This window comes from Carcharhinus amblyrhynchos, unplaced genomic scaffold, assembly GCF_965287045.1.
Source record: "Carcharhinus amblyrhynchos unplaced genomic scaffold, sCarAmb.v2.hapA scaffold_47, whole genome shotgun sequence".
NCBI lineage: Eukaryota > Metazoa > Chordata > Chondrichthyes > Carcharhiniformes > Carcharhinidae > Carcharhinus > Carcharhinus amblyrhynchos.
Genome location: NW_027649788.1, coordinates 3133838 through 3143764, shown reverse-complemented (window position 1 = coordinate 3143764; position 9927 = coordinate 3133838). Strand labels below are relative to the sequence as shown.

At 42.3% G+C, this 9927-nt stretch overlaps 1 long non-coding RNA gene across 1 annotated transcript; it reads left to right on the top strand.

Moving 5' to 3' along the window:
• Positions 1–1008: 1008 nt before the first annotated feature.
• Positions 1009–1895, top strand: LOC145337394 (uncharacterized). Its single transcript, XR_013885348.1, has 3 exons — positions 1009–1079; positions 1600–1673; positions 1830–1895. It is a non-coding gene; the product is annotated as an uncharacterized LOC145337394 (long non-coding RNA).
• The last annotated feature ends 8032 nt before the right edge of the window (positions 1896–9927 follow it).

The window sequence follows — 9927 nt, the reverse complement described above, 5'->3', positions numbered from 1 at the left end:
AACTTCTAGCAGGTTCATATTCAATGAAATCCAAAGCTACACATTCATTGCAGTTTGGTTTAAAATCTTAATCCGTAATTTTATTTCACCATAAATATATGTCCTCGTTTTTGAGGACAGATCCAGATCCAAAGCCAAACAACAATGCACTAATATGTAAGCCAATGTGTATGGAGGCTATAAGATTACATATTGTGCAATGCAGGGAGGTTGGAGCTATTGAAATGATCATAGTGCGGATCCCAGGGAGATTGTGCCAATGAGACCAACCAGTGTTTAACCCAGGGAGCATGGAGCCTGTGAGACCAGACAGTCTATCCCCAAAATGAAGGAACCAGTGAGATCAAATAGCGTATAACCAGGGAGGATGGAGCCAGAAAAGTCAGGAAATGTTCCTTAAAATGGTGACGCTGTATAGGCAATTGCTAACGGTCAAGGTTCATGGTTGAACTGCAAGAATTATTTATTCCTGTCTTATGCAAGAATATCAAAACCATGGCTTCCAAGGGAAATTTTATAAAATATTAGATCCAAGGGACAGGCATAAACAATGCACACTGAAAAAAATCACGATTGGGAACAGTTTTGAATTCAGCAAAAGAGGGACAGGGAGCTGCTTAGTAAGGGAAAAGAGAGTACGTGAGTAAGTTTGGGAGGGGGGGGAAACATAAAAACTGATTATTTCTTTTCACATACACATAGAAACAGTCTGCTGAAAACAAATGAAGGACACTTACTGTCAGAAAAAGGGTAATTTTTAATTAACAACAAAGAAATGTGCTGACCAACTGAATACACGTGTTGGTTCCATCTTCACAGCGGGGGACACAAATAGCATATCAGAATTGTGGGCCAGCACAGGGCTTAGAGAAAGGGAAGAGCTGAAGGAGATCAGTATCAGTAGAGAAGTGTTTTTGGGGAACCTCTTGAGTTTGCAGATTGACTGTTTTTTTTTAGGGAAGGATAACTTACATCCCGAGTATTTAAGGAAGCAGCCCAAGCCACTGAGATCATCACTGGTCATTTCTGGTCATCTTGCAAGATTCTACGAGGTCTGGGACAGTTCCTACAGATTGGAGGTGAGGTTATCTAAACCCATTAATTAAAAAGGGTGGTAAAGAGAAAGAAGGGGAATATAATCTAGTAAACCTGATATTGAAAATTCAGTGGTGCAGAAAATTCTAGAGCCCATTATCAAAAATTTTAGAGCAAAACATTTTGAAAACAGTGGTTGGTTTGAACTCAGTCTGCATAGGTTTATGAAAGGGAAATCATGCTTCACGTATGAACTGAAATTCTTCGAAGATGTAACTAGCAGAATTAATAAGGATGAGGCAATGAATGAGACATATTAGACTTTTTTTTTGTATTTCCTATTGTATCTGAACCCAATAAACAAGTACTGTCCTTGGCAATGAAAATAAAATGCTGGAATTACTCAACAGGTCAGACAGCTTCTGTGGAGAGTGAACAGTTGGTGTTTCAGGTTATTGCTTGGCTATTAATTTAAACACCCTCCAAGCATTCCAGTTTAATGAGATAACCAAGAACATAGTTACATTCAATGAAACTAAGGTTTTAGGCCATACCTGCACACAGGGCATGATTTCTCTACAAGGCCTACTGAACCAGAATTTGAAGAGAAGGAGATTTACCGCACACGGGATTAATTGGTGTGTCAAAAATATCAGCAATCAGAAAATTTCAACATAAAGAATGCTATGTCTCATTCGCATCAACCTCTATACCAGAGAATAGGGTTGAGCGAGTTGTACTGTTCAATTAAAGGTCACCATAATGATTCTGATGTGTAATTGAACTTTACATAGGGTGTGTTCCATAAACTACAGAATCAACACTATCCCTTCTCTCGGAATCTGGTGCACAAATATAAGGTAGGACCTAGAAGATAGTGACCACTGTTACCATAGAACATAGAACATAGAACATTACAGCGCAGAACAGGCCCTTCGGCCCACGATGTTGCACCGACCAGTTACAAAAACAATGACCCACTAGCCTATACCAATCCCTTTTCGTCCATAAACCTATCCAGAGATCTCTTAAACGCCCCCAAACTAGACGCATTTACAACTGCAGCAGGCAGGGCATTCCAATCCCTCACCACCCGCTGGGTAAAGAACCTACCCCTGACATCCGTCCTGTAGCTACCCCCCCTTAATTTAAAGCCATGCCCCCTCGTGCTAGCTTTCTCCATCCGAGGAAAAAGGCTATCACTATCCACCCTATCTAAACCTCTAATCATCTTATATGTTTCAATAAGATCCCCTCTTAGCCGCCTTCTTTCCAACGAAAACAACCCTAAATCCCTCAGTCTCTCCTCATAGGACCTCCCCACCATACCAGGCAACATCCTAGTAAACCTCCTCTGCACCCTCTCCAACGCCTCCACATCCTTCTTGTAATGCGGGGACCAGAACTGCACACAGTACTCCAAGTGCGGCCGCACTAGAGTAGTGTACAGTTGCAACATTACACTGCGACTCCTAAATTCAATCCCCCTACCAATAAACGCCAAGACACCGTACGCCTTCTTAACAACCTTATCTACTTGATTCCCAACTTTCAGGGATCTATGTACACACACACCTAGATCCCTCTGTTCATCCACACTATTCAAAGTCCTCCCGTTAGCCCTATACTCGACACATCTGTTGCTCCTACCAAAGTGAATTACCTCACACTTCTCTGCATTAAATTCCATCCGCCACCTCTCGGCCCAGCTCTGCAACCTATCTAAGTCTCCCTGCAGACTATGACACCCTTCCTCACAATCTACCACACCTCCAATTTTGGTGTCATCAGCAAATTTACTAATCCACCCAACTATACCCTCATCCAGATCATTAATAAAAATTACAAACAACAGTGGCCCCAAAACAGATCCCTGAGGCACACCACTCGTAACTGTACTCCATGATGAATATTTACCATCCACCACCACCCTCTGTCTCCTATCTGATAGCCAATTCCTGATCCAACTTCCTAGATTACCCACAATCCCATACATCTGCATTTTCTGCAGAAGCCTACCATGGTGAACCTTATCGAACGCCTTACTAAAATCCATGTATACCACGTCAACTGCCTTGCCCCCATCCACCTCTTTGGTCACCTTCTCAAAAAACTCAATAAGGTTATGTTTTAATACTGTTTTAATACTGCTAACAGACCAGTCTTAGATTGTATGTAGTAAAGTAATATTGAAAGAATTATATCGTAGAATTATATCTATTACTTACATGGCGAAAAACTGCAGCAGGCGACGGTGCAGAGGGACCTCGGGGTCCTTGTGCATGAGTCGCAAAAACCCAGCCTGCAGGTGCAGCAGCTGGTCAGGAAGGCGAATGGGATGCTGGCCTTCATAGCGAGGGGGATTGAATATAAAAGTAGGGAGGTCTTGCTGCGGCTGTATAGGGGCACTGGTGAGGCCGCAGCTGGAGTACTGTGTGCAGTTTTGGTCGCCGCACTTACGCAAGGATATTTTGGCCTTGGAGGGAGTGCAGAGGAGGTTTACTAGGGTGATACCGGAGTTGAGGGGGTTGAGCTATGAGGAGAGGCTGAATAAACTAGGCTTGTACTCGTTAGAGTATAGAAGAATGAGGGGAGATCTCATTGAGACATATAAGATGATGAATGGGATGGATAGGATAAAGGTGGAGAGGCTCTTCCCGCTCAGAAAGGACAGTAGGACTAGGGGGCACAGCCTCAAGATAAAGGTTTGGAACAGAATTGAGGAGGAACTTCTTCACTCAAAGGGTGGTGAATCTCTGGAATTCTCTGCCCGTTGAAGTGGTGGAGGCTGCCTCGCTAAATATTTTTAAGACACGGGTTGATAGGTTTTTGATAGGCAAGGGGATTAAGGGTTATGGGGAGAGGACAGGAATGTGGAACTGAGATACGACAGATCAGCCATGATCTTATTGAATGGCGGGGCAGGCTCGAGGGGCTAGATGGCCTACTCCTGCTCCTATTTCTTATGTTCTATGTTCTTGGGACATTTGCAGGAATAAAGGCGGACATTCAGCTTGTCAAATCTTTGCTGGGTCACTATGAGAGCAATCTTAGTTCATCTTTTCCTCAATTCTACCATATGCAACTATTTCACTTTCCTGTATTTGTCCAATTGTCCTTTGAAAATATTATTTAAATAATCTTCTAGCATGCATATATTCAATGCAATCCAAAGCTAAACATTCATTGCAGTTTGGTTTAAAATTGCAATCTGTAATTGTGTTTCACCATAAATGCATGTGCTCAGTTTTGGGGACAGATCCAGACACAAAGCACACCAACAGGGCACTAGTATGTCAGCCAGTGAGTAGGGAGGCTGTAAGATTACATAGTGTGCAATGCAGGGAGGTTGGAGCTATTGAAATCATCACAGTGCATATCCCAGGGAGGATGGAGCCAATGAGACCAACCAGTGTTTAACCCAGTGAGTATGGAGCCTGTGAGATCAGACAGTCTATCCCCAGAATGATGGAACCAGTGAGATTGGACAGCTATAACCAGGGAGGATGGAGCCAGAAAAGTCAGGAAATGTTGCTTAAAAGGATGGTGCTGTATAGGCAGTTGCTAACAGTCAAGGCTAGTGGTTGAACTGCAAGAATTATTTATTCCTGTCTTATGCATGGATATCAAAACCATGGTTTCCAAGGGAAATTTTATAAAATATTAAATCCAAGGAAGAGGCATACACAATGCATACTTAAAAAAAATCACGATTGGGAACAGCTTTGAATTCAGCAAAAGAGGGCCAAGGAACTGCTTAGTAAGGGGGATGGAGAGTACGTGAGTAAGTTTGGGGAGACCATAGAAACTGATTATTCTTCTCACATATGTATAGAAACAAAGTCTGCTGAAAACAAATGAAGGACCCTTATTGTCAGATAAGGGGGGGATTTTTAATTGACAACAAAGAGACGTGCTGATCAGCTGAATACACGCGTTGGTTCTGTCTTCACAGCGGAGGACAAATAATATATCAGAATTGTGGCCAGCACAGAGCTTAGGGAGAGGGAACAGCTGAAGGAGATCAGTAATAGTGGAGAAAAGTTTTTGGGGAACCTTATGTTTTTGAAGATTTTTTTTTAGGGACAGATAACTTACATCCCTGAGTACTTGAAGTAGACTGAGCCACTGAGACCATCATTGGTCATTTCTGGTCATTATCCTATTATCAAATTTTGAGCAAAACATTTTGAAAACAAGGGTTCGTTTGAACACAGCATAGGTTTACGAAAGGGAAATCATGCTTCATGTATGAACTGAAATTCTTCGAAGATGTAACTAGAAGAGTTAATAAGGATGAGGCAACAATGTGGTTTATTATACTTTCAGAAGGCTTTCAACAAAATCCCACATAAGCGTGTAAAATTAAAGTGCATGGAATTGGAGGTAGTGTTTTGAGATGGATAAAACTGAGAGGGTGAGTTATGTCAAGGGTGCAATACAATTTGGACAAGTTAAATTATTGGGCAAATTAATGAGCGATGCAGTACAATTTGGATAAATGTGAAGTGATCTAGTTTCAAAGCAAAAACGGAAAGGCAGAATGGGCATTAGGAAAGGGGATCATACAACGAAACTTGTATGTCCTTGTCCAGCAGTCACTAAAGGTAAGCATGTAAGTGCAGCAGGCTGTAAAAAAAGACAAATGTTACGTTGACTTTCATTACGAAAAGGATTCGAGCACAGAAGAAGGGTGTCTTGCTGCAATTATAGAGTGCCTTGGTGAGGGCACATCTGGAATAATGTGTCCATTAGTCTCCATATCTGAGGAAGAATGTCCTTACTATGGGGAGGGGTGGGGGGGCGGGGGTGTGGTGGGGAAGAGAAGGTCAACCAGATTGATTGCTGGGATGGCAGGTCTGACATATGCCTGGAGATTGTGTCAGTGGGGTTATGTTGAGTCAAATCATAAGAATGAGGAGGAATCTCAAAAGAAAACTATGCAATTCTAACAGGACTAGGCAGGGAAAAGACAAGAATGATGTTCCCGCTGAGGGGGACGCATAAAACAGGGGCCACAGTCTGAGGATACAGGTTACACCATTCAGGATAGAGATGAAGAGAACAAAGTCTTCACCCAGGGAGAGGTCAGCACGTGGAATTTGCTACCAAATGTAGTAGTTAAGGCCAAAACATTATGTTTTCAAGAAGCAGTTAGATATTGCTCTTGGGGCACAGGGGGTTAAAGGATATGGGGGGGGGGAAGGTGGGATCCGGCTATTGAAGTGGTTGATCAGCCACGATCATAATGAATGGCGGAGCAGGCTCTAAGAGCCTCCTTCTCTTTATATTTTCTTCTTTGCTATCCTGGGAAGGATAGAGCCAGTGAGATCAGTATAGCCCGGCAGGATGGCGCCAGTGGGATCGGGCTACGCGTATCTCGGGAAGAATGGAGCCATTGAAAGTAGGTGTGTGTAAGCAGCTGAGGTAGAACCAATGAAATGGACACTGTATCCCGAGGAAAATGGATTCTGTGAGAGCGGAAAGCATACCACTCATTTTGATCAGATGAGTCAGAATAAAATTAAGGAATTATCTGCCGAGGAACATCTAGGGAGATGGTGGGGGTAAAGGAGATAGCTCCAGCTCCAAGCTTCGAGGGAACAACATCCAATATCAACCAGGTCATGCAACCTCAGATTAAAGACTATTTCCAGCTGCATTTATAATTGTTTACTTTCAACATTTTGCCTCCTCAATCCTATAATGTCCATCGCTGGAATGTACTGCTGGTCCTCATTGCTCCCCATCACTCCCTTTCCCCAATAATCACCGTTCCTCAAATCCCCTTCATATATGACGTAAATGATTTAAATAGACCACTACAATTTGTATATTCCCCTGCCCAAACTAGACATAAACCGTCTGTCTAATTCACAAACTCCAGGCACAGCAGAAGGAGGCCAAAAAACAAAGAAAATTACAGCACAGGAATAGGCCCTTCGGCTCTCCAAACCTCCACCGACCATGTTGCCCGACTAACTAAAACCCTCTACCCTTCCAGGAACCATATCTCTCTATTCCCATCCTATTCATGTATTCGTCCAGACAACCCTGATAACTCACTGGTGTATCTGCTTCCACTACCTCCCCATGCCCCCACCACCCTCGGTGTAAAAAGTTCCCTCGTACATCTGCTTTATAATTCATGCCTCCTAGAATTTGATTCTTCCACCCTGGGAAAAGAAAAATCTTCTGACTATACACTCTGTCAATGCTCCTCATAATTTTGTAGACTTCTATCAGGTTACACCTCAACCTCCATCATTCGAGTGACAACATACCAAGTGTGCCCAACACTCTTCATAGCTAATGACTTCCACACCAGACAATATCCTGGACAATAACATTGTTGTACCCTGCCCAAAGCCTCCACATCTTCCTGGTATGTGGCGACCAGAATTGAACACTATATTCCAAGTGCGACCTAACTAAATGCCGTAAATCTGGAACATGACTTGCCGATTTTTGAACTTAGTGCTCCGGCCAAGGAAGACAAGCATGTCGTATGTCTTCTTGACTACCCTCTCCACCTGCATTACCACTTTCATTGACCTATGTACCTGCACCCATAGATTCCTCTGCCTATCAATACTCTTGTGTTCTGCCATTTACTGTATATTTCCTATCTGTATTAGACCTTCCAAAATACATTACATCACAATTGTCTGGATTAAACGCCATCTGCCATCTCTCCACCCAAACGTCCAACTGATCTATATATCCTGCTGTATCCTGTGATGGTCCTCATCGCTATCAGCAAATCCACCAAAGGCTGTGTCATCTGCAAACTTACTAATCAAACCTGTTACATTTTCTTCTAGTATTTATATACAGCAAAGGTCCTAGCACTGATTCCTGAGGAACGCCACCTGTCACATCCTGCATTCAGAGGCACACCCTTCCATTGCTACCCCATGTCTTTGAAGACTGAGCCAGTTCTGTATTCACCGTGCCAGCTCACCTCATGTAACCCATGTAACGTGACTTCTAATTTATTCCCAAGCTGCCCATATTCGAGCAGTAGTATCCCTTGATTAGTTATACTTATGTTATTGATGGTCACGTGGACCGCAAAAACTGGATGAGTCTTTTCCCATCCCAGCTTCGTTTCCAGCCTTTAACGCTGACACCGGACAAACACAGCCAACTCATTTGTTCTTGCAGAGAATAAACAATAGCAATCCCCCCAATTACACTTCTGTGCCCGAACACAGCTACATTTAATGTAACTTCCATACTTGAATAGAGCCCTGCCAATGGTACTGAGGTCAGTTTGCTTCTCCCTATGGGTCCTTCTCTCATCCTGTAAACTGCAAGAAATCCAATCATCTCCAACAATTGCAAGGCCTGGAGATTATCGATTTCTAATTTTTCAATCTAGATATATGATTCTACGAAGCCGCACTCTCCAGTACCACAGAATAATCTGATTTACATGACATAAGGGTTGTAACTGCTCCAGGAACGAAGTATTCAGGTAGCTTTGCCACTCCATGATGCATCGCACTGTCTACTATTTATTCTGCATTCCATCAGTTCTGAGTTGATTTCCATTAACTGCAAAATCGTGTAGCACTGAATAACACTCTCTCAAAATGCAAGCTGTGGCTGCAACGTATCACCTGCCAGCCATCCTTAATATGTTTCACTTAATTAATTATGATCTTATTTTAGAAATTTCAGTCAAAGATCTTCCATAATAATATTGTGGCGTTTAACTAGACATGTCATAAATTTCATACAGTGCTTTAACCACTCCAACACCAGTTTGAAGTAATGCCTAAGGTTTCAGAGAAAGTAAATATAAATCTCACTAAGCCATTAATTTTCACTGAATTATTGTCTCTGGGTATTAGCTGTTGCATATAATTTGCTTTCACTCCATCTCTTGGGTCGCTCTTACTTTGAGAAATGTCATGACAGACTCCATCCCCACTGCACCTCCTAGGACGTTTCCAGAGTTATGCATTTGTTGCAGGCACTATTAAACTGTCAGCTTTGTGCAATTTGTTTTTGTACCTGCTGCACCTCCTATATCTCTAATCACTTAAATTCCATTAAACTGAATCAATCACTGCTCTCTGAAAATTGGGGAAATTTGGCAGGGGGCAGGGGTTGTGGAAACTACAATTAACTGTTAAAGTTAGTTTTAATGCTAAATACAAATTAGACTCGATTTTAGAAATAAATCAATCTATAATCTACTTCACTTACCAATCCCCAGTCTTAAGTACTTCATTCCGCTGCAGTATTTTATAAGTCTTCCTTTATGTGTCTGCTTACCCATCTGCTCTTACCCATCTAATAGCAGAAATTTCAATCCTGTTATCTGGGGAGATACTTCCATTTGGTGTCATGATTGTTTAGCTGTAACTGTTTCTCACTTTGAACATGTTTATCATTTATGAAGACATAAATAAACTAAAAAATATCAGTTACTATCATCCAGGAAATGTTATCCACAAGAATGAAAAATTGCACTCCCTCAATAATTTCACTCCAAGTGCTGCACTTCTGACTATTGACAGTAGCCAGTTCAGATCATAAGAACATACGAACATAAAAAAACAGGAGCAGGAGTAGGCCATCTAGCCCTTCGAGCCTGCCCCACCATTCGATAAGATCATGGCTGATCTGAAGTGGATCAATTCCACTTTCCCGCTTTAGAACATAAGAACATAAGAAATAGGAGCAGGAGTAGGCCATCTAGCCCTTTGAGCCTGCCCCGCCATTCAATAAGATCATGGCTGATCTGAAGTGGATCAGTTCCACTTTCCTGCTTTAGAACATAAGAACATAAGAAATAGGAGCAGGAGTAGGCCATCCAGCCCTTCGAGCCTGCCCCGCCATTCAATAAGATCATGGCTGATCTGTCGTGTCTCAGTCCCA